Source organism: Melospiza melodia, unplaced genomic scaffold (assembly GCF_035770615.1).
Source record: "Melospiza melodia melodia isolate bMelMel2 unplaced genomic scaffold, bMelMel2.pri scaffold_18, whole genome shotgun sequence".
NCBI classification, from domain to species: Eukaryota; Metazoa; Chordata; class Aves; order Passeriformes; family Passerellidae; genus Melospiza; species Melospiza melodia.
In genome coordinates this window covers 18,635,211-18,662,782 of record NW_026948525.1, presented here as the reverse complement: position 1 = coordinate 18,662,782, position 27,572 = coordinate 18,635,211, and the positions used below count along the sequence as shown (strand labels likewise).

The following is a 27,572-nucleotide window of genomic DNA, read 5'->3' as shown; positions in this document are numbered from 1 at the left end:
TGGTGACAGACAGGCACGGGTCAGGGGGTGTGGCCAAGAGTGGGGCCGTGCTGAGTGAGTAGGGCGGGGCCAGGGGCGGGGCCAATGGCAGGAGCTCGTACAGGAACGGCGCTGATTGGCTAGAGCGGGGCCGGGGCGGGGCGGCTGGGGCCGGGCGGCGCGTGCGCAGTGCGGAGCGGTGAGTCGGGATGGGCGGGTAGCAGGGGGCGGTGGTGCTGGCGGCTCGTGAGGGCCGGGGCGCAGCTCCGGGTCGGGGATCTGCGATCCGGGACGGAGCCCTGGTCCCGGTCCGGGGGTACCCACTGCTGCCTCCCTGCTTTGCCCTCACACGAGCGGACCCGGCGGTAAGGCCTTGCCGGGTGGAGGCTGCCCGCCGGCCCGGTTCCCCTCATTGGCTGTGGCCGGGCCGTTGGGGACGTTGCGTGTGCGGCCCCGGAGGCTCGGCAGCCCCGGCAGGACGGGCAGCCTGTGCGGCTGGAGTGCTGCAGCAAACGCGTGCCCTGTGAGGGGCACTTAGGCACACAGTCGGAGCAGGGCAGGGGTCCCTTACACTCAGGGCTTTTAAACAAAAATCTTACACGTGAGTTTCCCCCAACGGGCACAGTTTGGATCCTGCCTGGAGCACGAGGCTGCGTGACCTCTGGCCTACTGTGTGCCCAGGCTGCTGTGGAATAAAAACGTGCTGGAAAAATTGAAGTAGCTCTGGGATATTAAAATAAATGTTTCTTCAGGGTGTGCGCTCTGTAACACGAGGTATGAATTTTAAAACTGGTTTAATTGTTTTGGTACAAGCCCGCATATGGTTTTCTGGCAGGGGAACTGGTGAAACGATGCATTCCACAAGGCCAGGAAGGACAACGCTGAGCAAATGGGACTTTGTATATAAACACTGTTTGCAATGTTGCCTTAAAATGTTTAAGTTCAGTGGTTGACTAACACTTGCATTAGGAGTGAGCTTTGACAGAGCTCTGATGCTGCCCACCTTCAGGAGGGTCTGGGTTTACACCAAGCTCTATAGACACAATTTCTTAAGTTATTTATTCTGCAGTGTTTCTTTGCTAGAACTAACCCTGTCTGAGTGCAGCGCAGAGGCAGAGCTGCCTGCGCTGGTGCTGCTCAGTGTGCCTGCCAAAGGAGGGTGATCAGCAGAGGCATTTCTGTGGTGGAGCTGTCTGTGGAAGAGGCTGGTCCGTGCACAGCCTGGCAGGAGCCTTTTAAGTGCAGATAAGTGTCCAGAGGATGTTAGAAGATGGTGACATGCCCTGTCATTTACCCAACCTGCTGCCGCAGTGCTCCTGCACCCTGTGATCATTTGAATTAATTTGTTCTCTGGGAGTAGCACTGTTAAGGGATGCACTTCTAAGTTTCTGTCTTTTCTTTCCCCCAATCCTGCCTTAAAATGACCCAGCCTGATCCACTTTTTCAGTTTTTCAGCAGCCTCTAGGGTATTTCTGTGGTGGAAGTATCCAAAATGCTGTCCCAGAAACTTCAGTGTAGGAGTCCAGCTACCAGAGGTGGGAGAGCAGTGTTGCGAGTTCCTGGAGGCTGCAGTCTGTGTGACCATGTATTTACTAAATTTGAAAGGATACAAATATGATTCTTGGTAAGAAATCAGCTGGAAACAATTCCTGGTGAACTGTCAGAACAGCCTTTGAACCCACAGTGTTGTCCCTGTGTCCTGAAGCAGCACAAGAGCAGGGCTGGTGCTACTGCCACCACCTTATTCATTTTTACAGTGGAGAATTCCTTTAGCCTGAGCAATAAAACACCTGGCAAACTCCAGCACCCCCACACCTGTGTCTGCTTCTGCTTGGGTTGAGCAGATGGGGTTGAATGCACAGCAGCCATACCTTGAGAATTTGTGAGGCAGTGGATAATTTGGATAAATTTAGGGATAATAGTCAGCCTTTCCATGTGTTAATCCTCTGTGCTACTGACTCCCTCCGTGGCTTTTGTAACCCACCTCAGCTCTTACACCCAGCGTTCTCCTCTGAGAAATAACGCTCCACTCGGGCTCGTGAGGGAGGTGAATCAGCTTTAATTAAGATTTGTTGAGCACTTTGTTGATAAGTTCTCAATAGCTGGTTGCTATTTTTTATGAGCACGCAGATATTCTTAGCACCTGCAGTGGGAAGTGACACAAGGCTGGGGATCTCCGGGAAGCAGCCCTGCAAGGGAGACGGCGCCTGCTCACCGTGAGATCCATTCTGGCTGTGGTTCACGAGGCAGCTCAGCAAAACCCCAAATCCCTCTGAGTCTTTGGGAAATGTGAAACGTTCCTGAGAGCTAAGCCCTGCTTTTGCATGAGATTTGTAGCTTTTGCCCCCTCGCTGGGTTTCTCCCAAGCTGCTGGTTGGGTTTGGTGCAGCTGTGTTCTGGTGTCACCTGCTTTGTAACACCTTGTGGCAATGGCTTTTAACAACTGTCCCCTCAAATTAAGGTGTCTGGGGTGGGCAGGGCTGGGTGATGGCCCCTGTGGGCTTCAGGCATTGCAGAGGTCAGTGGGGTGGAAGGGAGGAGGGAAGCTAGGAAACCATGCCCTCCCCCAGGGCAGCATCCCATTCCCTGCTGGCTTCTCTGCTGCAGCAGCAGGTGGCAAATGAAGCTTGATGAGCTCTGTTAGTGAGGGATAAGGAAGGCGTGAATGGAAACGGCCACAGCAGTGCTGGCTCTGTGTTGTGTGGGTGCCCCTCAGCAGGATGAGGAGCTCTGTTGTATTTTGGGGAAGAGAAGGCTGTTCATTTGGCTTTGTCACTGCTGTAGGAGTAGCCAGATGGAGGATGCTGAAAGGAAATACAGGGCTGGAACAGCCTCCTTGTCCGTGCCCCTGTCCTGAGCCAGGTGAGAGATGCTTGGCTCCAGGCTGGGCAGCGGTGGATGGTAGTGCAGATCTGGACAGGGCCCAGTTCCCTCTGGGCCTTGATGGAATCCCACTCTCAGAGCCTGACAGCCCATCTAACTTGTCCTTGCAGCAAAGTGAGCAGCCAGTTTGTGTCTTGCCTTCATAGAGTGGGGAGTCCTGTGGCTGGTTTTCCTTGTGAGTAAACCCTGTTAAAATCTGAGAGCTGGGACTGGCCCTGGAGGGAGCAGGGATGGAGAAACCCCTCCACAGCTGGTGTAGGGCAGCATGTTTTATACTGCTGACTGCTCTGCTGGCTGCCCAGACCCTCTGGTTCGTGTGTACCTCAGAGCTGATACCAGCACAGAGCCCAGAACTGGGTATTTTATGTTTCTGGATCACAGAGGGGAGTTCAGCTCTTTGGAGCTGTGATGTCACAGTGCTGGCACATTTAGTCTGGTCCCCAGTTTTCCCTAGGTTCCCTCTGTCTGGAGAACTTTCCCCTGGACTCTGTTTGTGTGCTTGATCTCTGTTTGTGCTGTTTCCAAGTACACTTCTTTGCATTGTTTTCTTAGCTTTTCTTTCTATTGATTTGTTGGTGTTTTGGGAACTTTTCTTCAGTTTATCAATTCTGATCATGACCTCCAGAGTGCCTCCAGCTCTTAACTCCTGGGCATCTGTTATGGTTTGGGCCTGGCAAAGCCAGAGCCCCCATGAGGACACCTTCTCCCCGGTGTCTGCTGCGAGATGTGACCAGGAATAAACAAAGCAGGCTCCAACTTCAACATACAGAAAAGTTTATTAACTAAGCTACATACAAACAATTACTAAACTACACACAAACACTAAACTACACATACACAAAGGAAAAAAAAAAAAAAATCACAAGGAGAATGAAAACTACACAGAAACACTTCCCCCTCCTCCTCCAGATCCCCGTACAATTCATCTCCCAAAATTATCCACACTCCCAAAATTATTCACACTCCGTCTGGCACCACCCTTTAGATTGGTCAAACTTTCAACTCCTCAAGAGGAGAGGGAGTCCTTCCATGTGTCGTGGTGGCCTTTTCCGTCCTTGTTCCGGTGCTCTCACCACCGAACAGGGATCAGGGCTGCTTCCAGGGTTGTCTTTTTAAGGATGCTATGTCCAGTTCCAGAAAAGCACAGTATCTCACCTTCTCATCCTCTGGGACATCCGTCCCCCCCATATTTTATATACCCCCTGGGGCCGAGGGGTCCACACACTGACTCTTCTTTGGCTCTGGGACATTTCTCCCCCTGGACTCAGTCTCTGTATCTCACGGAAACATAGCTCTGTCCATGACTACACAAAAGAGTCCAGCATTAAATGCCACTCCATCTTCTCCATTCTTTCAACATCTCTCACTCTCTCTCTCTCTCTGGTCCAGACCTCCATCACTCGTTCATTACCTTCATCCTCCTCCTCTCTTATCACTCGTCTAGGAAGGGTTAATGTTCTGTAAGGCCTTCATTGTCCAAAAAAAGGGTTAAAAACCTCCTCCAGGCGGCTGGACTCCTGGCTACACCCCCCCCCCCCATCTCCTCAGCTGGGCTGCCTGCTGCCAGGACATATTTACTGAGTTTCAAGGTAACACAGGCTGCACTCTCTCTCTCTCTCTGTCTGTCTCCAAAAGGGGGGGGGGGGGGGAATGGCTGCCCGATGTCTCTTGTTGCTCTCCACCCTTCCATCCTCCAAGGCCTTCTCACTCCCATCTCTGTCCAGGCCCAGGCCTACCGCATGGCTTCCCCTCCCCCGCCCAGCAGCAGCGGCTGGACAGGGGAGAGCTCCGACCTGCGTCCCTCGAACCCGAAGCTCTGCTTTTAACCCCTGGGTGTTCTCGGAGGTGTGTCCTAAAACCCACTGGTTATCCCAGGTGCCAATATCAAAATCCAAGCACCCATTGGTTTGACCACAACATCCCAGAATTCCCACTTCTTCCTGGTCAAACCACCACAGCATCCTTTCAGGTTTTATAAAAGTGCTTTCTCTTCTTTGTTCAAACTATTAATGGAAAGGTTGAACAGAAGCAGACCTGGGCTGAGCTCCCAGGGCTCATACACAAGGATTTCTCTTGTGGTGACAGGGAATTGCTGATGGCTACCCCTCAAGTGTGTGGGGTTGAGTTGCTTTGGTTGGTCTTTTTTTTTCTTATTAATGAGCACTGGGCCTCATGAAGGTGAGCTTGCCCAGACCCAGCTCCTCTGGCTATTGAAAGCATCAGATGGATAGAGTGAAAATCCTGCTTTGTGCTGGTCAGAGGTGTGATGGGCAGGTCTCTGTAGGGGAGGACTGTGTTGTGCTCTCCTTCGGAAGGCTGAGGTGATTTTTTAGAGCTTTCATGAACTTTGTTCACCTGGGGCTTCTTGCTGATGCTTGCTGGGGCTGTCACAGCTCTGGGACAATCCTCAGCCCTGCTTCCCGTTCAGAGCTGCCTCAGCAGTGGGCTGTGCATGGGGGAAGTTGTGTCCAGCATCTCCTGCTCCCCTTTTCTCTCTATAAGCCTCTCCTCAGTGAGAGCTGGGCTTGTCTGTATGTGGCTAAGGTAGCAAAAATGCATTTTTCTCCTCAAGCAATTCCAAGTTCCTTGTGTGGTTGCTCTTCTCTGGAAAAGATAAAACTACCTGCTCTGGAGAAATTAATGACACTCATTTTTATTCCTAAACAGTGTGTCATGGTGGGTGTGGTTGCAAAACACCTCACTGCACCAGGCCTCTGCTGTCACCTCAGTGCCAACTGCTTAAGGAAGAGCTGAAATAGATTTCACTGGAGCAAGCATCTCTGCCTAGCTCTACCCTCCCTGAGTTCTGTGAGTACTGAGCTGCTGGGCTCAGCTGCCTGAGGTTCAAGAATTGGTCCTTTTCTGAAGTGCTATTCCATCTTTCTTTGCACATGGGTGTAACTGTGGGGCGAAATTTGGGCCCCACTGAATTTAAGGACAACACAGGGTGTTCATGTCTTCCTCCTCTCCAGGCTGGTAACTTGTGGTACCCAGCTGTTCAATCCAGCTGTGCTTCAGGGACACCATCAACAGGATGGAGATGCTGTGCCCTCTTTCTATTGGTCTGTGGCTGATGGTAGAGTCATGGAATCATGGAATATTCTGAGATGGAAGGCACCTACAAGCATCATTGTGTCCAACTTGGTGGATGCCCTGACCTAATTTCAGTTCCAGGGCAGAAAATTCAGTCTCCCTAAAACCTTCCTATGGCTTCTGTTGGATTCTTCCTCACTTTTCTCCAGGGGGCTGTGTGCTGTAGTTAAATATGGATGGAAAGGTTGTGTTCCACTCTGGATTACAGCTGAATCTCAGTGGTGGATAAATTGCATCCCAAGTCTAGTTTGCAAAGCCCTTTGGGCTTCATGGGGTGCAGGAAGCTGTATTTTATTCTGGATGTGTGTTTGCTGATAATTCTATAGGATTTGCAGACAGCAGGTTGTAAAAGCCCTGATTATACTGGTTCCCTGTGCAGTCAGACTGCCCAAATAATTCAAGTGCCTGCTGCAGAGAGAGGGAAAGGAAGATGGAAGGATGATTTAGAAATCTCTGGAGTAGATGGGAAAAAGATGCATATGTTGATCTGAAGGAGATACCAAGCCACATATATGTCTTCCAGCATCTAAATAAAAGTCAGGATTTTTTAAATGGTTGCCTACTTAAAGCCCAAATAATTCCTTTAACGGCAGGTTTTAAAGGTTTAACCTAATTTTAGAATTTTTATTTCAAGTGTCCTTCCATAAAATTAACTTTTTGAATGCAGAATGCTTTAATGTCTTCCGTGTTGGTGCTCATTTTCAAGAAATCTCTGCACAGTTATTTCTTATGTACCAGTTAAATCTATCAGCCAACAGATGTCAAGTGTAGCAAAAATGCTATAATAATATTATGGCCTAATAATAGTTATAATGATTCTAATTACCTGGTGCAGCTTTAAAGAGAGGCAGATTCAGAGATGAGTGCAAAGGAGGTGTTTAACCTTGAACTGCAGAGGCAGGGCTCTTCCAGAGGTGCCTGTGCTGCGCCCTCTCCTCCCCATCAGACATTCCCCTCCTGTGCTGCGCCCTCTCCTCCCCATCAGACATTCCCCTCCCTCTATTTCCTCCAGCAGACTGGGAGCAGCACTCTGGTGTGTTTGTAATGTTCAGACCTCATTCTGGCTGTGCTCAAAGAGTGCTGGTGAGCTGAGGATGAGCACGTTTCCTGCAGTACCTGGGAGTGTGAAGCCTGCTCGTGTTCAGCCTCTGTCTGCCCTGCTCCTGGCGTGCTCCCACAGCCTGATGATTGTGGCACTCGAGGATTGCTCCCACCCTCGGGAGCTGCAGAGCCTCAGCAATCTCCATCCTCTCTGCAAGCTGCTTGTGCTGCTCTTAACCATTAGGGGTGGCTTTGCCACAGCCTGGGAAGCACAAAGCCAGAGTCTCCTGATGGAGATCATTGGGGGTGTGCAGGTGAGTGGCTGAGAGTTGTTGATCCCTACAGAGGCTTTGCTGTGGGGCTAGGAGAGCACTGGGCTGGTGCTTGAGTGCTGTGCTTGCCTTGCCTTCGACAGGCTGGCCCCACAGAGCCTTGTCAGAGTCTCCTTCCCCAGCTGCTCCATGTGTCAGCCCTGTTACATCACTCCCAATGCCCTTTCACCACTATTTTTCCTTTAGGAATGATGCTGGGCTGCATTTGCTGTGTTCCTGTGGTTTTTGCCCGATGTTGCTGAGTGCTGTTAGTGCCTTGAGGTGCCAGTGCTCATTGTGGCTGTAGTGTAATGGATCCCCTCGTGTCACAGCTGCTCATTTAATCCTGTGACATGAGGGGTGAGGAGTCCCTGGCTCACAGACCAGCAGCCTTTCCACAGAGGAAGCTCTGTGTGGACTGGAAGTTGACAGCTTTCAATGATTATATGCTGAACCTTCTTCCTATAAATAATTGATTCACAGGCTGATGAGAGCTACAGGAACTTGTCTCTCAGTTGCTGCTCCCTGGCATGGACAGCAGCTGGAAATGTGCTGTTTTCCTATAAAATGGATCCAGAGGTGCCCTTGCTAGGTTTTATTTCCAGCCTGTTGATAGGCTGACCTGCTCTGCTTCTCAGGGAAGCCCTGCCTGCCAACACCTGCAGCACACCTTGTGCCAGGCCTGGTGCTGCTGAGAGCTCTGCCACCTGCAGCCTTTCCCTGGGGGCTGTTCAGCCTTTCCCTTGGGCAGGTTCAGCCTTTCCCTTGGGCAGGTTCAGCCTTTCCTTTGGGCAGGTTCAGCCTTTCCTTTGGGCAGGTTCAGCCTTTCCTTTGGGCAGGTTCAGCCTTTCCTTTGGGCAGGTTCAGCCTCTCCCTTGGGCAGGTTCAGCCTTTCCTTTGGGCAGGTTCAGCCTTTCCTTTGGGGAGGTTCAGCCTCTCCCTTGGGCAGGTTCAGCCTTTCCTTTGGGCAGGTTCAGCCTTTCCTTTGGGCAGGTTCAGCCTCTCCCTTAGGCAGATTCAGCCTCTCCCTTGGGCAGGTTCAGCCTTTCTTTTTTGGGAGGTTCAGCCTTTCCTTTGGGGAGGTTTGCCTTCTTGCTGGAGTCAGTGTGTGTGTGTTTGTTGGTGCATCACCATGGAGATGAGGCCACAGGAGCTGCAGGGCGCAGCCTTTTCCAGGCTCACGTGAAGAAGGATGCAGTAACGGGCTCCTCTTATTTAGGGAAAATGATTTCTTGGAGTAAATAAATTGTCAAAGAACACTTGGCATCAGCTCAGGTGCTATTAAGGAGAAGATCTCTTGAAGCCAGAGCTGTAAGGCTCATACAATATTCACCTGCTTTGCTGTGTTCCACATCAGGCATTGCTGCTGTGCCCAATGCTGACTCACTGACCCACTTGTGCTTTTACTTACCCCGAGATAACAAAGCTCCTGTTGCTTTTCTCCTCCCTGTGTAGGTATTTGTCATCCTGCCACAACAGCACCTTCCTGGATCACTTTCCTTGCCCACTGAGTGTCCAGGCTTTCAATGCTTTGAGTGGTTACAAGGCTTCACCTCCCATGGCTGTTGCTGCTTTGGCCGGGTTTGGGGAGGACGTGGAGGGTGTGTGGCTGCAGTGAGTTCTCCCCCATGCAGAAACACCTCTCTGGGCTGAGCACACCCCAAAACCCTGTTCTGGTCATGCAGACATTCTTGGGGGGTTGGGACACTGCCCTTTCTGTGTGCCTGCCCCTGGCACACTCTTTCCTTTCTAGTTTCTGGTACACAGAACCCTCCCAACAAGGTCTGGAAGGGCCCTGTGGCAACTCTGCCTCATTGCCTCCACGTCTTATTCCAGACTTCATCTGTAAACATCTCTTTGCCCTTGCTAAAAACACTGTCTCTTAATTTCTCTCTGCAGGAGTATTATTTAATTTGTAACAGTTTTAGGACGTTATTTGAAAAATCCGATATGAAGCTGTATTTCATTTACTGTAATGATCCACTAATGCAGGCATATTTCAAAGGCAGGCAATGCAGTACTGTGGGGTTTAATTGAATTTTGTTTTTCAACTGAGCATCAATAGACAGACAATAACAAATGGTGGACAATATGCATACAGAATGAAATATCTTCATTTTCCTTTTCAAGACTGTGGAAGTGAAAATGTGTAGCTCTTAAAATGGACTTGGCCTGCTCACAACTGCTGCTTTAGTGTATTTAACTCACTTCAGGAGGAGTTTTTTCTTCTTACTCTGCCTTAATTAATTTTCTTGCTCTCTTCCTGCCCACAAAATAAACTCTTACACTGTGGAAAATTTCTAGCAGGAGCCGTGGGTGATCGAAGTGCTTCTGCAAGTTCTGCATGTAGTTTTGAATACTGTGTTGGTACCTAGTGTGTGATGGCTCCTCCAGATGGGCACTCCTGAGGGTGACAGAACAGAAGGGCTGGGTGTGAGGTTCCTGTCTCTGGGAACTGGACATGGCATGTGCCAGCCCTGGAGAGGGAGGGAAAAATGGTGTTGCTGCCATGGTTGTACTCAAATCAGGAGTCAGTAAGTGGCTCTGGAGTGCATTTTGTTCCTCTTCTCCCAGCAAGCATGGGGTAATCAAGTACAGAGTGTATGTGGGGAAGCTCGGGCAGTGTTCCACATCAGCAGGAGGTTTCTGGGAGCCATCTGAGTGCTCACAGCGTGGCACTTGGACACGTGTTCTTGGGTAAAGAAATTTGTCACGGGTGCTGTTAATGGGCTCCTTTGTTCAGATTTGAGGAGCAGGGTGAGATGGGCTGGCTGAGGCAGATTTGGTTTCTCCAGGTGTCTGGAGAAATTACCATTGTTCAGGAACAGAACCAGAGTTTGCTGAGGAACCCGATGTGAGTGTGACTCCCACTGCACTCCAGCCCTTTGATTCTCGCAGAAATCTCCCAAAGGCAGAGAGCTGAACAAAGCATTAATTTTTCAGAGGCAGAGTCTCCATTCAGAGATGTGAGTTCAAGCCATGTCCTGGGTTGATGTCTAAGGCTTTGCCTGCTTAACCTGCCTTCAAAGGCTGGGGACAAGGGCTGTGCCTGGAGCTGGCACTGCTTTCCACCACTGAGCTGGGCTGGGTCACAGTCCAGAGAGCTGCTGGCTGGAAACTGGAGCGTGCAAAGGCTGGGAATCTGTGGGAACCTGACTCCTGATGTCTGTGCAGCTGTACCTGCCTGAAAAGCATGGCTGGAAATGACAGACTGGAGGCCGTAACCTCCTCCTCCTCCCTGGGATCTCAGTGTAACGCTTGCCGTGTTCCAGGCACAGCCTGTGTTGTTTGCTCCTTGCTGGAAGCAGCACCGTGAGTCCTTTGCAGCTCTCCTGGTGCCTGGGCCGGCTGAGGGTTGTGTTCTGAGCTGGGTGAGAGGCTCCTGGAGCAATGGATGGGGTCCTGTGCTCCTGCCAGTCCCTGTGGCTGGAGAGGAGTCTGGGTACAGATAGAAGGGGTATAAATAGAACTCGTCATCAGGCACCGGATGCTGTTTAAATAAACTGGAAAAACGCCTCTCAGCTGAGGTTTGTACTGGCCCTGCTAATGCTGGGGGAATGCTCCATGCCTGAATCCTTGTTCTTCCCTTGTTCCTTGCTTTAGGCTGCCAGATTTCCCATTTGCTCACTTTGTTGATAGGCAGTGTCAAGGCTCTGTTGCTGGGGTTTGGGGCAGGATGTTGCTTTCTGGTGACTTGAAGCAACACGTCCAGCTTCTGCTGTCCTTCCTTTGCATCTCCTGCCTTTCTGCCTGTGGCTGCTCTCACTGTGCCATAAACTAATCTCCTTCCAGCTAGGAACTTCAGGCCTCTTGCAGACTCACTTTTATGGGGCCATTATCCATCATCTATAGAAGGAGAGGCTTTCCTGGCTGTGGCAGGGCTCAGGTGGCTGCTCCCAGATGGAGCACACTGGATCATCTGGAGCCAGTGGCTGAGCCCTGGGCTGAGGGATGTGCCCTCTGTGCAGACCAGGGAGTGCTTGAGCCTGGTCTTTGCACGAGCAGGTGAGTGATTTGAGATCCTCACAGTACTGCTGGCATGATTTATTCTTGCAGAAGTGCCCACAGCAACTTCAGGGCTTTGTTCTGCCCAGCAGGATCACAGACAAGGACATGCTTGGGCCCTGTGCTTTAGTGGCTCTTGCAGGACTATGCAGCAAACAGGACCTGCAAGGGGCCTCAGCACAAGGGCACAAGCCCAATGCACGGGAAACTACAGTGGTGCTTGGGAGTGAACAAAAATAAGTCTATTTAAAATGAAAAAGTAGTAATCTGTAATGCAGTTTTGAGGGAATTATTGTAGCAGGAGAGCATGTGCTGGCTGGGAGGGGAGAAGCACTTGCTCAGACAAGTGATAATCCATTGCAGCCCATTCCAGACACCTGGCAGATACCAGCCTTCCTCAGGCCTCCCTGGGATGAGCGATGTGCCGTGCCACTGGATGAGGAATGTGGAGTTTCTGGACTATGTGGAGTGCTAATTTAAACACCAAACCCTTGTTCCTGATGGGAGCTGCTGGTGTCTGCCTGGTGTGGGGTGCTGCACGGGATCTGCAGTCTCACAGCAAGGAGCGTGCTGGGCTCCTCAAGCACTCGGGGCTGACACGGCCGGCTCGCTTCCTTGGATTTCTCCTCTGGAGTTTGGCAGCCGTCTGCTTCAGGGAGCACAGTGGCCTCATAAGAGTTTATTTGATCTGACACATGACAAATTGTTTCTGCTGGCGGCTGCTTGAGGCACAGTCTGTTCGCTGGCAGCCGCGGCTCTGCAGGCGCTGGGAAGTGGAGGAAGGCAGCCCTGCCTCCTCCTCTTAGGAAACATCAGTGCAGAGAGCGTTGCTGTGACCCCCCTGCCATCCCAGCCTCCTTTCTGCTGCTTGGTAACGGTGCTGCTGGCATGGATTATTAATGGTGTTTGTGTGCTGGGTGTGTCTGCAGGTGCTGGTTGTGGCTCCCATGGCGGGGCAGAGGAGAACCTGTGTTCTGGAATCAGACCCAGTTGCCACTAAAAACACTTTGTTAAGTTCCTTTTTTAGGACACCCTTTTAGCTCTGCAATGAGCAGCAGAATATTACATTCCTCAGCAGAATAAAAAGTACATGTCCCCTGTGAGATAGCGTAAATACATTTTATCTGTTCTATTACCTGCAGTTTTCAGAATATGTCCCCTAAGCATTTTAATCTTGTTTTCCAGAGTTGTCTCAGAGTGAGGAATTGCTCCTATTTGCAACTTTGGGAATGATTACTTGTTCATTAATTTCTTCCCTTTCCTGCTGTCCATCTATTATTGCTTCCAAGAGGAAAAAAAACCTCTCTGTAAATCTCCTCCAAAACAGGGCTAAGTGCCTGATTAGACAGAGAGTTATGTGTGCTGGGAATGTGTTCCCAGGAGATCATCCTGGAGCTGTGCATGGAGCCCTGGGTGCTGCTATTCTGTGCCCTTGGCACACAGAACTCACCAGGTGATGCCTTTTCCTTGGTCTTAAAATGAGGAGCCAGACACAGTTAGGGGATAAAGGGTTTTTATCTTGGTATTTAATAAAGATCTTTATGGTGCACCACTTCACCAAGGTGGAATGTGGTGAAATGCACACACATGGTATACAATTTATAGACCTTGCAAATTAGCATATTTAACAAAGATGCCTAAATGAGAGGCTTGAAGGAATAGCCTGATATCTTCCTATTTCAAAGTATTTCTCACTAGATGGGCCTAATTTTAGTTTACAGGATGTATTTTAGAGGGGATCTTGGTTTCTCAAGATAGCTTAGGGCTTTCTGGCCTCCAGCTGAGAGGCCTTTTGGATATTTGGTTTTCTGACCTAACAGAATGCCAGGCTTATGGTAAGTGATCAGACATAAGGAATTACAAGTGTGCATATTAGGGGCACTGAGAATACATAAAAGGTACATAAAAGAATGGTAAAAAATCCTCATGGCATCATGGGTGCCCGGACTGGCTCCCTGCTCCTTGCCCTTGGATGAACAAGCCCAGCAGGCAGCACATGCCAGGGCAGCCAGGCACACCTGGAGCACACCTGGAAACACCTGGAGCACACCTGGAGCACACCTGGAGCACACCTGGAAACACCTGGAGCACACCTGGAGCACAGTGGCAAGGCAGGAGCTGGAGTCAGGGCAGCTCCAGCACCCAAGCAGGGCTTTGCTGCTGCTGTGCTTTGCCTGCAGTGCCGAGGCTGCTACGAAACAGGAACGAGATGGGACAATACAGAGCAGTTCCTGCTGCCACGCTTTTGTCCAGCAGCTAAAAGCCTGTTCAGAGGGTTTTGTGGAAGCCTTGTTTGCTTTGGTCTTTTTTTACTCTTTCTTTAAGTACAGACTTAAAAGAGCTGGAGACTGGAGGCCACTGTAGTTATTGTTTCTTCCTGAATAGCACAATAAATGTGCCATTTGTCAGGGTCCTTGCCTCAGAAAACATGTGGCCTGTTCCCACTGCTGTTCCCTTTGACATATGAGGAACTGCCCCTGCCTGCCTCTGGGTGCGTGGAGATTTCTCACTCCCTCATTGGGGTCAGTGCTAAACTTGTCTTGACGTGTGACGTGTGTGGTCACTGGAAGTCACTGTGGAGGCTGTCACTGAAACAGCCTGGATTCACAGAGCAGCTTCATTTAGATGGCAGCTGATAGAGGAGCTCTGCAGAATGGCTGGGTAGAAAACCTGTGTGCAGGAGGGGACAGCTGAGAGCTGCAGTTATCGTGGGAGAAGCTCAGACATGTACAGACGTGGTGTGGCAAACCTGTGTTGGATGTGCCATGTCCCACCTCCCACGGCACCACCAGGATGCACAGGCAGCTGCTCAGGATGTTCTGGTGTCTCACAGCAGAGAGGAAGGTGCTGCAGGTGCCTCTTGGATCAGAGCTGAGGGTGTGTGAGGGAACAGCCTGCTGCTCGCTCTGACAGCAGATTTCGAGCTCTTGGCTTTGCCAATCACCTCACAGCAAACACCAAGACATGGGAGTGAAAGTCCCTGTGTCCTTTGGCTGCTGCTTGGGTGTTTGCAGAGCCAGCAGGTCCAGTGACAGCCAGGACTGTCAAAGGAAGAACCCTCTGTGGAGCAGTGCTGCTCAATACTGAGATATGCCAGTCCATGAAATGGCTCTTTATAGGGTGTCTCACCAAAAGGATTTTCCTTTTGAGTGTCTGGATCTCCTGCTGTTGGTCTGAGCTCCAGATGAGAAACAGTGCTTTCACTGGAAGGTACTGAGGTTACAAACAGAGTAATTGTCCCTTAGAAGAGAAAATTGTGGAGGAAACCCACTCAGAACACGTCTCTGTTCTTCCTCAGAGCAGGTTTAGGAGTGCTGTGGCTGAGGGGCAATGGGGATGGAGCTGAAGTTCTGCTGAGTGAACCCCATGGCTCTGAGGAGCAGGGAGCCTGGTCATGGAGCCCAGGAGGGACCTGGGAGCTTTACTGGCTCTTTAGTTCTCTCTCCACAACCCGTGAATGCAGATGTCCTGGGGCAGCAGAGCGTTCCTTGTGAGGGGAGCCCTTGGTGCTGCGGTTCCAGTGGCACATGCAGGGTCCCATGGCAGTGCAGGCAGTCACAGGAAAGTCGTTTCATAACCTCTGCTGGGATTCATGAGATGTTCAGAGACAGGTTCTCCACTTAGTCAACGTTTTATAAAGATTTAAGGCTGAGGAGCTCTTTGAAGCACTGATGCAGCTTGTTCTGCCATGACAAGGTGGAGATGAACGCTGGCGTGACTTCCATTCCCAAGGAAAATGCTCTTTTGCACAGATCACAAGCTGTGACTCTGCTGCTGTTTGAAGAGACCTGAGGAATCTCAGATCCAGGCACTCTGTACCACATCAAAGCCTTCCCATCTGAAGGTGAGGTGACGGGGAGCTCCAGCTGCATGTCCTTTGTGTTTGGGCAGCAGAAGGAAAGAAGGTCCCTGAACCAGGAGTTGCTTGGAGGATCAAAGCTCTGCTTAGCAGAGGCTGACAGGGCAAAAAGCCAGGATGGCAGCAGGAAGGACAAAGCCTGCAGAAGATCTGGGCCATCTGATAGCAGACCTCCAGAGGGGCCTGGGAGACCTTCTGCTGTGCTGGAGGAGGCAGACCTGCAGTGTCCTGGGCTTGACTGGAGCCATTCCGTGGTGCCTGAGGGATTGTTTAATTAAAAAGAATGCTGCACCATCACATTTCAACCGTTTTCTCCACACATTGCTGCAAGTAACATCTAAAATAGCTCTAAAAGGCAACAAACCATTCCCCAAAGCAGGGGTGGCAGATGAACAACATGAGAGGGAAGGAATTATGTTCTCTTTCTGCTTTCTGTGTCTGTGCATTTGCTTCTGCATTTGCAGGCCTTGGGGCTTGTTTTAATTTCAATTTCCTTAGGAAAAACCCTGTTGAAGGAATGCTGCCTGCAGTGGCTGGCTGTTCTGCTTTGGCTTTGTCCTGGGGAAGCTTTGATGGTTGGGAAGCAAGAGTTGCTTTTCAGTCTTGGTGGGAAATGCCTGGATAGAGGAACGGCAATGACCACAAGAGTAACTTCTGGATGGTGGGACTGGCAATCTCTCAGCTCTCCCTTCATGCTCATTCCCGTCCCAGGGCTTATTTAATTGCTTAACAAAGGCATCCTCTGCAACCACTGAGAAAGGCCCAGTGCAGAGACGGAAAAAAAGCAAACTTGCATCAAGCCTTTGATCCAAGCACAGGGAGCTACTGCTGCTGACGTCAGTGTTTGTAACCATGGTGTCAGTGTTGGAATGGAGCAGCTGAGCCCCAGCGTGGGCACTGATGTGTCCAGATTGATGCAGGGACTGGGGACAAAGCCAGGACTGGTCCTGAGGGAGCCTGTGTGGCAGCAGGTTGTGTTCATCCCCAGAGAGCTCCTTCCTCCCCTTCAGGGGTGGGTTTGAGATTGGCTTGTTAGGGCTTTATTCCAGGTTTTGCTGCCAGTCTGGCAGCTCCTGACTGGGTTTGACCCATGAGGTGGATCCCAGTGGCCTGTGCCTTTTCATGTGGGAGCTTGCCACAAAACTGGAAGCATGTGAAAGCCAAGCCAGGGCTGGACATCCAGCCAGGCATTCCATGAGCTCAATCCACAAGCTGCTATGCCATGTTATTCCTGTGCACATACCCAGGGCATGCAGCAGGTGAGCCCCACGTTTGCTGCCCGTGTGCCATCCTGCTCCCTGCTGCTCCCTGTCCCCTGGCTTGTCACAGGGAGTCAGAGCTGTCACCACCGACTGACGCTCTGTGGAGAGGTGAGAAAATGCATTTTTCATGAAGCTCACAGCTCGTGGCTCCTGGCAGATCAATAGGGCAGCTGGGGGAGTCCTTTGCGTGCCCACTGTTGGGGCAGCTCTGTGCCAGTGCTCTGCAGGGACTGGCAGGGGTTCCTTGGCTTGGCACTCCCCGTGGGAAGGAAACCTGCAGGCTGAGCTGGGGCTCCTGACTGAGATTCAGCCAGGGGCAGGGATGGTTGTGCTGGGCAGGCAGTGTGGTGTGGCTGCTGCTGTGGGAGTCGTGTGCTGGATCCATCGCCGCTGGATTTCTGTAACACTGAGCAGGAATTTTTTTTTCGTGGTTTCTTAACCTCTTAATTGAGTTTCTTTATAGGGAAGCTGGCATCTGACAGGGGAAGGAGGTTGTTATTCCCTATGAGAACCATGGGTGAACAGCAGGAACTTGGAAAATACAAAAAGCTGTTTCCAGAGAGGCTGGGAACAAGCCAGTTAAATCTTTGGCAATTCGTGGGCCCAGCTGCAGTGGGACATCAGGATTCTCTGGGACCTTGTTAGTGCAGCATGTGCTTTCTTTCCTGTTAGATTCTCCAAGCTTGGGAAAGCAGAGGGGATAAAAACACACGGAATGCTGGGAGACTCCTGGGATAGTGTGAGGCAACGTGTCACCTTGCAAATAGGAACTGGTGGAAAGGATAGATCTGAGGGGGGGAGAAAACATCACTTATATTGTCTGTGCTGTGCATGGGAAATTGCAGCAAGGAGTGGGAGAAGGGAATAGGTATGGGTAGGATGAGAGGTGTTTTGGCTGGGATTCGGGGTGGTGGGGAGGTGAAGAGGAAGGGAAAAGCTGTTTCATGTGGTGGAGGTCAGGCAGTGTGACAGCTTTCAGAAAGATGTTTGTCCTGAAGGTCCCTGTGCACTCTCATCTCCAGGCAAGTCCTGAAGTCCTAAATTGGAGCAAATCAGCACCAGTGCTGTGGTGTGGGCCCAGAGGTCCCTGCCAACCCCAGAGCTCTGAGGAGTCAGTGTCATGTGGTGTGCAGGCAGAGCAGAGCCCTGCGAGAGCAGCTGCCAGAAATTCAGAGAGATGCGCTGCTTATAAATAATAAATGATAAATTCAGCCTCTGATCTCCGAGGCACGCTCTGCTTCTGCACGCTCCATGCTGGCAGAGAAGATTCCTCGTGCTGGACTGAGCAGTCTGTCTCTGGCGTGGAGGGTCTGGGGGAGGCAGCTCATGGAATTGGGGTCGTGCTGAGCCCCGGTGGAGCGTGGCCCCTTCTGCCGGCAGCACTAATGAGCGTGGCCCCTGTGCCACGGCCGCTAACGAGGGTGAGGGCAGCCTTGCTCAGCCTTCACACCACCCCAGCTCAAAGCTGTGCTCCTGCCCTCTGGAGAGCAGCGTTTTGTGTGAATGCAGCTTGCTGAATGAATGAATGAAGTCAATTTAAATGATAGACTAAACGATGCTTAGTGTTAAACTGTGCGAGCTGTATAAACAGCAGGGTCAGGGTTGCTATGGCCGGGTAGAAGGGGCGGTTCTGGCTTTATCCAACACACAACAACGCCTCCCTTGCTCTTGGGGGAGCTGTGGCAGTGCTGGTGAAGCTGCTGGTGCCAGGAGCTGCCCCCACCGTGCCCAGGCACTGCTGGGCTGTCTCCTGCTGCTGGACACATCCCTGTCCTGCTCCTGGCACCTGGCAGGGCTGTCGGAGCTGTGTTGGGTGGTGCCATGGCCAAGCTGCTGCTCGAGGGGCTGATGTGAGCTGATGGCTGCGCAAGTAGCCTGGAGGGGTTATTAATATTTATTGTTATTATTTGTTAGCAGCGGTTGCAAAGGTTGCATCAGTGCTCAGTAGATGCCAAGCTCTGTAAACATGTGTTTGTGCCATGGTTATCCTGCCCCTGCCACCCTGTGCCCGTGTTACAATTCCCTCCTGTGGGCTGGTTCAAGTTTGGAGCAGGACCTGCTGCCCCTGCTCAGGCTGGGCCCAGCCAGCCCAGTTTATTCCTACCAGCCTCAAAGTGTGGCTTCCTTGCTGTGTGGGTTCTCTGTAGGCAGCAAGAAGGTGTTCCCACAACTTTTCCCTTTGTGTAGGAGTGTTTTTAACATGCCAGAGCAGAGTCCTAGTAGGAGTAAATGATGAGGAGCAGGCAAGAAGAATAAATGGTTTTTTAAGCCATTTCATAGGCGACATGAATGGAATGGTCTGTGTGGCAGCTACACCCTCTCCACTGGGATCCTGGAGGTGTGAGGGGGCTGGCAAACAACTGCGGCTCCCTGGGCTGCCCTGCCTGGCTGGGGCTTTGTGCCCAGGTGGGACCCTCTGGCAGGGCTGGGGGCTCTCACTGCAGTGGGGCTGGGACACCCACTGGAGGCACAGGGGTGCTTTCCTGAGGACAGGATGCCTGGAGGAGCAGAGCTGCTGGGATCATCCTGGGCATTGGCCTCGGGTGATGGTGTGTGCAGGTTGTCCTGTGTGAAAGCACAGGGTTGTGCACACCCAGCTAGTGGCTGGGGAAGGGCATTAGAGTGTGGCCTCCCAGTAATCCTCTGTGGCCTCCCAATAATCCTCTCTTTGCTGTCCAGCTGTTTCTTGTCCTAGGCATAGGCTGAATTTCAGCTCCAAGCCTCCTCTTTCTCCTGCTGGTGTAGCTGTGCGGTTGGCAAGCAGGAGGGACAGCTGGCCACAGGGTGCTCCCCAGGTGTCTGTAGCACACCAGCAAACATGAGTGCTCCTCACAGACCTGGGGACCCTCTTGCTCAGAGGAGGGAAATTGCAGGTCAGGTCAGCTGCATTTCCTTCTCTTTGTCTGTGGCACTGCACATCACTCAGCCTGTCACAGGGGCTCGGCCCTGGATGCCACCATTGGAAGGACATTGTGTGTGAAGGGGATCTCAGCTCGCTGTGAGTGCACTCTGTGTCCTGAGAGCCTCTCCAGTCCCACAGCCCCCGTGCACGGCTGGCTGGAGCTCATTCCCTGAGCTGCTGTTGCCCAGGGAACTTCTCCTTCAGCCTCAGAGGCTGTGAGTGCCGCCAGGCTCTGTGCCCTGCTTCAGCTGGAGGTGCCTGGGGGTTCCCGTCCCTGCCCTGCTCTCACTGAGGGAGCTCTGTTGGTGCTTTGTGCTGGATGGCACAGTGTGCTGCTGGTGCTCCCCTTGCCATCTCAGTGAGGCTGGCTGGACAGAAACCTGCCCTGAGTTAACCTGCAGACAGTTTGTAAGGCTGTAATACCAGTCCTGCTCCCTCAGGTCATCCCTAGGTGAAAACAAGGATTAGCTTATTGGTATTGCATATTCTTGGAGATAATTGGTGTTTTTGTATCAGCACTGGGGTGGCAGCAGGAGCAGGACAGTGCCTGTCCCCTGTGCTGGCACTGCTGAGGGACCTCCAGTCTTGTGACCAGTTCTGAGCTCTCATGGCAAGAAAAACCTGGAGGGGCTGGAGCATGTCCAGGGAAGGGAACAGAGCTGGGAAGGGGCTGGAGAGTCCCAGCAGTGTATGGAACGGTGAGGAGCAGCTGGGAAAGGGGCTCAGCCTGGAGAAAAGGAGGCTCAGGGGAACCTTCTCCAGGAGGGAGGAGCCAGGTTGGAGTCAGGCTCTGCTCCCAGGGAATGAGGGACAAGACAAGAGGAAATTGCCTACAGGCTCAGTGTGGGCACAGCAGGAATTTCCCCATGGAAAGGGGGCTCAGGGATTGGGAGGGGCTGCCCAGGCGTTTTGGAGTTCCCATCCCTGGAGGTGCCCAGGAAGGGCTGGAGGTGGCACTGAGTGCTCTGGGCAGGGGACGAGGTGGGGATCAGGCACAGCTTGGACTCAATGGTCCTGGCAGTCTCTTCCAAGCTCAGTGATTCTGGAATTCTGCTTCCAGCTGGCTGCAAAGCCAGAGGCTGATGTTTGGGCTGAGGGGCTCTGGGGTGTCTGTGTGCTCTCCTGGAGCAGCATGTCAGGGCTCAGATGAGGCTCCTGGAGGATTTGTTGGACTGGCACAGGACGGGCAGTGTGGGCTCTGTGCTGGGCTGTGAGGGCAGTGCTGCCAGCAGCAGGAGGCATCAATGACATGTGCTCCTCTCACTGGCTGCCTTGGGGCTGTCACCTGTGGCTGTGGGAGCTGCATTCCCGGGGCTGTGCAGCCCCCTGTGCACAGCTCTGCCCTCACTGGAATGTCCCTGCTAATGGGGAGCACAGCTCTGGGCTGTTTCTGCTGCTGTTGGTGCAGACCAGGATTTCTGGAGCTGTGGAGCAGAACCTCCCAGCCAGCAACATCCCCATCTCTGACAGGAGGGTTACTGCCAGCAGAGGAGACTTCTCGGAGTCTGACCCTTTGCTCTTTCCATAGTGCCTGATTTTGTTTGACAAAAACGATTATTGAGAAAAAACCAGCCCCTCCACTCTGCACAAGGGGAATTTGTGACCTTCCTAGTCCAGTTTTGCTGCTGCCTGGCTGCTGTACGTGCTGGATCCCCAAAGATGCCCTCAAATCCAAGCAAACATTCCGTGTGCAGGTGGGGTCACCACGACCACCCTTTCTGCTTCACAGGCTGTGAGAGTTGTTTCTGGAAATTCACTGTATCCACAGAACATTCTGTGTGGAAATCCTCTCCTGCTCTCATTGTATCCACAGAACATTCTGTGTGGAAATCCTCTCCTGCTCTCTGTGTGTGTCTGTCTGTAAGGAGATGTCAGCCTGTGCAGGAGCTCCTCTCCAGGAGCTCCAGAGCCCCTGTTGCACGTCGGCTCCTCCTGCCTACCTGGGACTGAAGCAAAGTGCTAATTGTTGTGCAGATGTCATCTGCCAGGCAGGCAGGAGGCTGGAGGCTTGGAAGAGGCTGTGCTGTCATTTGCTAGCGGCCTCCTCGGTACACGTGAGCTCTATTTTTATTGGGAGTGTGCCTTTGCTTTCAGCCACTGCTTTGTTGAATTTCTCTTTCTTTTTTTTTTTTTTTTTTTTTTTTTTTTTTTTTTTTTCTCTTTTTATTTCCAGGCTTGCAGATAAAGTTTGAGGGATACATCTATTTTTCATTATTCCGGTTTTGCTGCTTGTTTTATAACTGAAAAAACCTCAATCAAACCAAGAAACCTGTTCCTGTGTAAAAAGCTTTAGTTTGTTCTGAGGTGAGAGGGAATTAATTGTGTGTTGTGGTCACACTGGACTGAGGTCAGGACCGTGGGACTGTCCAGAAGGGCACAAGGATCAAGATCTGGGATCAGAGGGAGTCTGAGGCTGTGCATTGTGCTCTGGGTGTGCCAGCTCAGGAGACTGGGTGTTGGTTGTAGCCTGGATTTGCTTGGCCATGTCCCAGGAGAGAGCTGGAGGCTCTGGCCACAGGTTGGCTTATGAAAACAGGGAGCTTTTCTTTTACTCCAGCTGTGGTTTAATAAGGGCTTGTGGGCCCTTGAGGTGGTTCTTTGACCCTTTAGGAAAGAGGAGACACTGAAGTAGGAACTGGGAGGTGATGCTTTCCTGAACTGTGTGAGTTAAGCAGGGGGATGCTCATTGCTCAGGCATGCTGTGGGTGTCAGAAATCCAGATCTGTTCCAAAACCAATTAATGAGAAAAATCCAGTTTATGTGGTTGAGGTGGCTCAAAGGAAGAGGCTGCTGCTCAGGAAGACCCTGGCTCAGGAGTTTTTGGAGGCTGCAGAAGCACATCAGGTGCACTGTTACCTCTGCTCTGTCCCTCTCCTGGTTTCCTCTTCCTTTTCTGGCAAAAACCAAGCAGGGAGAGGAAGAAATAACAAAGTGGAGTGTAGGGACAAGGTACCAGTGAAAGGGTGGAAGGAGAGGAGGCTTCCCTCCTCGTCCCTGAAGGCTTCTGGGGGCAGAGGCTCTTTGGTGCCAGGAGCTGGTGGTGGGTGCTGCTGTGAGCAGGTTTTCTGCTTTGTGGGACACAAAGTGATTGCTTCAGTGAGGGAGAGCTCTGCTATCTGATGTGCCACCCTGATGGACAGCAAAGCAAGATATTTCAGACTGTGTGTAGGGGAGGAACTTCTTTAAAACCTGGATAGGAGCAGGAGCAGACTTGATGGAGGGATGGGTAATGAAGGAGTGTTTGAACAGAACTAATCAGTCCTATCTTCTTTCAAAAGACCTCATTTAGTTTAATTTAGCAGCGTGTAAATTTAGAGCCAATCACAGGAAATACTTGTGCAGCCTGTGTGCTGGCAGGCTGCTGCACTCCCTAGCCCAGCAGAGAGCTGAAGGCTGCAGGTGGATCCCGAGCCTCGTGTGAGGCTCTGGGGGCTCACGTGTGTGTGCTCACACGCAGGGTGGGCACAACTGCTCTGTGCCCGGGCACTGGCACCCACAGCAGCAGCAGCAGCCTTCATTTCCCTGTGATGTGCTCTGTGCCCCATCAGGGTGGCTCTGTACCCATCAGGGTGGCTCTGTGCCCCATCAGGGTGGCTCTGTGCTCCATCAGGGTGACTCTGTACCCATCAGGGTGGCTCTGTGCCCCTTCAGGGTGGCTCTGTACCCATCAGGGTGACTCTGTACCCCATCAGGGTGGCTCTGTACCCATCAGGATGGCTCTGTGCCCCTTCAGGGTGACTCTGTACCCATCAGGGTGGCTCTGTACCCCATCAGGGTGGCTCTGTACCCATCAGGGTGGTTCTGTGCTCCATCAGGGTGGCTCTGTACCCCATCAGGATGGCTCTGTACCCATCAGGATGGCTCTGTGCCCCATCAGGGTGGCTCTGTACCCATCAGGGTGGCTCTGTGCCCCATCAGGGTGGCTCTGTGCCCCATCAGGGTGGCTCTGTACCCCATTAGGGTGGCTCTGTGCCCCATCAGGGTGGCTCTGTACCCCATTAGGGTGGCTCTGTGCCCCATCAGAGTGGGTCTGTGCCATGGCTCTGCTCCCTGGAACACCTGAGCATGGTCAGAGCCAGCTCCTGGCCCCATGGCTGGGCTGAGCCTCTGCTCTGAGCAGCAGGGAAAGCCTTGTGCTGTAGGAACCACTGAGTAAACCTTGCTGACCTCTGCAAAATGTTGTTTTCCTCAAGAAAAACCTACATATGGATTAGATGAACCCCTGCTCCTTGGACAGCTGGTCGTTTTGTTTAATTTGAATTAACGCAGCTACTTCAGTGCTTAAAATGAGGCACAGGCATAAAAAGCCTTCACGGGATTGCACGGCTTTTTATTTTTCCCTCCAGTTGTCATCCATGGCACTGACACAGAGATTTTAAACAAGTCTTGCAGGTCTCCTCATGTTTTCCAGGAGAGATATCATCCCCTGTGGGGTCAGTATGAGTTCTTGGCATTTCCTGTCACAAACCCCATTAGCAGTGAGCCCCACGAGTCCCTGTGCTCACACCTCGAGGTGTTGTGCCTCCTGCCGTGTCACACCCCTGATCCCACGCTGTGTGGCAAAGTGTTGTGTAAAGAGTCCTGAAACCTGCAAAAAATGGAAAAAAAATACAGTTGGGTTTGTTTTACTTTGCATTTCAGGCTGGTGGCAATGTCTCCTTGGGCCAGGCTCCTCTCCAGCACCTCCAGGGTCAGCCTGCTGCTGCTGCTGGGCTCTGTGCTCCTCTCCTGCTCCAGCCTGGGACAGAGAGTGCCTGTAAGTTTTGGCTGCTCCACTTGACTTCAGACTGATAAAACACAGATGCTTTTTGCCTTTAAGGAAATGCCCATTATTCTTTAGGAAATGTCTTTCTCCTGCTTGAATTATGAAAACAAAGCAGAAAGGGTTCTGCTGATTTCTGTGTAAATGAAGAATCGCTTGTGTGGTGCTGCCCATTTTTGCTAGAAATGCTAATGAAAATGGGGTATTGCAAAGCAGCTGTGGCCAGGCAGTGACAGCAGCACTTAAATGAACCAAGTCACATCCTTTTATCCTTACTGAGCGTTTAAACCCCACACTTTTCCTGAGCAGAGCTGGTAAACATCAGCTGTCTCCATTATGTGTTTGAACAGATCCAGCACTGGGAGGCCTGGTGGTAAATTTACAATAGCCTGTATCACTAACTCCCTCTTGGATAATCACAGAGCTGTGGAAATCAGCTAAGTAATAACTGCTCCACTCACTCTTTTTTAGTCCTGTTGAGTCTTGGCTCAGAAAATGTTAACATTGATTTTCATCTGCAGAACCTGGGCTTTTATGGCTGTGATTGTTCCTGAGCTTTAACCATTTGTTATAATTTAAACAATTCCAAGCCCCTGATGCACTCAGCAAAAGCAGGAGTTAAGATCTGGTTCCTCGTGCATTTCTGAAATCGCAGTCGCTTTCCACAGCTGAAATAAAAACATTCTATAGGTTTGTCAGCCTTCCTTGTGTGTTACCACAATCATGGAATTGTGCAATTGTGTAGGTTGGGAGAGACCTTTGTGATCATTGAGTACAACCTTTAACCCAGTGCTGCCAAGGCCACCACCAGCCCACGTCCCCAAGTGCCACATCCACACTGTTGTTGCTACTCTGCGTGTTTTGCTCAGGTTGACATTTCTGTTGCTCAGAAAGACTCTTCTAGGCTGGAAATGGATATTTATATGCAGAGCATCCAAATTCTGACAGAAAATGTGCATGCATTTTTTCCCAAAGAGTGGAAGAACTGAAGGCAGAATGTGTCCCAGAATTTCCCAGTTAACCTCTGAATTTACTTACATTTTTCCCTGTGAAAACATCCTAAGGATTAAGAACCAAACACTTCATGAAGTGAGCTGTAACTCCATCTTAATTGCCAACAATTAGGACTAATCATTCCCTGTAGAGTGGTTAACTCAAATTCCTCAGTGGTGACTGAATTGGTGATCTCAGAAGCTGAAAATATTCCCTTCAGCAGGCACTGAGCTGTGGGGATGATGAGCCTGGACCAGTTCATCTGTTCCTGCTGGAACCAGAACAGCCCAGACCCAGAGTCAGTGCCTGGTGTGAGAGTACAGGTCATTTCTGTGCACTCTCCAGAGTTTTTTGTGACTCCCACCAGCTCCCTAGGGAGGCTTTCCATTGAACACCAAGGTTTCCCTCACAGCAAGGATTTTTTTCCCTGCTGTTCTTCCCTTGGTGTAACATCGAGCCGCTCGTGCTGGCTGCTCTCCCACACCTCTGCCAGCCTCGTGCTGCACTTGCCATGGAGGTGGTGATTTAATCCCTGCCTCATTGTTTTAAAAGCCTTGGAGAACACTGGAAGAGGGTGGAGAAGAGGATCCTCACATTTGTATCATGTGGGCAGCTCAGTGTGTTTTTTCTTGTGTCCTATTTTGGAAACAGTTGAACTATTTTAGGTGAAATCTTCTCCAAGCCTGAAATAAGTGCATTTAAGAAAAAGAAAAAATAAAAACAACCCAACAAAACCGAAAAAAACCCACCAAACCCCAAACCAACCAACAAGCCTTGAGGCATTCCACTCGTGTGGAAAATTTCAGCTGAAAAAGTTAAAAGTTTGACATATTTTTAGGCAAGGGAAAATGGGGTCTTACAATGTTATACAACCCTAATAATAGCCCGGGCTCCTGCCTCTGACAGGAGGAAATACAGGTAAGGCTCTGTGAGAGCTGGTTTGAAACCTGCAACCTGCTCTGGAATAGGAAATAAGCTGCGTTGCTTTGTTCAGCATAAATGTCATGCTAGTTATGCATGTTTAACCTTTAATATACTTTAAATCTAAATTTAACCATGTGGAAAGAATCTCAGATGTCAAAAAAAAAAATATCTGCTGGCGAGGGAAAAAATTTTGTATTCTCAGCCAGCACTAAATTACCCAGATGCAATTGCTAATGAGCTGAATCTCTTCTCTCCAAAAGGAGTTTGCCCTTACAAAAATAGAAGAGAGCGACATAAAAGATGGCAGTGGGAAGGTGCTGGGGACAGAGGATGACGCTGATCCTGAAGACCTGGAAGTGTTTTACCCCACGGGTCAGTGGCAAACCCTGCATCCAGGTAACTGCTAATTATAGCATGCCTCTGGAACCCACCTGCCAGCACTGACAGGAGCCTTGCAGACGCTCCAAGAGCTGTTTGTTCCCATGACAATGTGTGCTTTTGCTGGTGCTCACACAGAGAGGAGGACTCGTGACCCAGTGCAGGGACTGGAGGTGGTGAGCAAAGCGTCCAAGGAGGGGAGAGGTTGCTCCAGGGCTTTCAGGTCACTGGAGCAGGAGGAGTGGGCTGCCAGCCCCCTGTGGGTGGGGGGCTGTCTCTGTCACTGGCTCCACAGCCCTTTCTCTCTTCATTTGTCAAGGGCCAGGTTTTATAACGTTTGTTGGCATGTGGATTCCCAGGTCTGCTGTGCTCCGGTGTGGCGCTGCTCAGTGGCAAGCTGATTAGGAGCTGTCACTGGAGCACTGCACAGCTTTTTAATAATGGCTTTTCTGTTCCTCGCCTGTTTGAAAGCTAGCTTTTATTTCCATCTGTGCAAACCACAAAAACTCTCTTCCCTTTCTTTGGGTTGGTGTCTTTCATTAGACATGCCTGGGACTCTGTGGTGAGAGGAGCCCAGCAGAGCAGCTTGGCCTCTGTGTGCTGAGAAGGCTCTGGAGGGGCCAAACCCATTCAAACACACACAGATGCACATGTGCATACATATTTCAACAATTAGCCTGTCTCTGGGATCCTGAACGAGCTGTTTAATCCACTTGTGCTTTGGTGTCCTCATGTATATGCAGGTGTAATACTTTCCCACCTCACAAGGGTGAACTAAGTAGTAATTAATTTTTATAATGTGCTCTGAATTTAAGAGCTTTATCCTGTGCTCAGTATTATCATTGAAAGAATAAGTATGGGTTCCATTTGTCTTGAAATTTCTGCCAGATATAGCAGAATGACTTTTCCAAATGTAAATCTTTGTATAACATAAATGGCTACAAAAGCCCCTGCGTTCCACAGAGCTGCAGTATATACTTATATTCCATTTCTGTACCATTATGTATGGAAGGCGTGTGGTGTCCCTGCTCATTATTCAGCCTGGCAGATCCCCACCAGCTTTGTTGGAGCAGAACAATCATTAGAAACCTCATTGCAGGGTTTGTTCACAAGCACCTTCTCCACTGCTCGGGTGCCTTATTCCGCTTCATTTTTGTAGTTATTCCATGTTGGGCACATG

General features: G+C 51.0%; 1 long non-coding RNA gene across 1 annotated transcript; it reads left to right on the top strand.

The window, feature by feature from the left end:
• The first annotated feature begins 260 nt into the window (after positions 1–260).
• LOC134433324 (uncharacterized) lies at positions 261–26,404 on the top strand. The gene is made up of 3 exons (XR_010031548.1): positions 261–344; positions 23,977–24,091; positions 26,275–26,404. It is a non-coding gene; the product is annotated as an uncharacterized LOC134433324 (long non-coding RNA).
• The last annotated feature ends 1,168 nt before the right edge of the window (positions 26,405–27,572 follow it).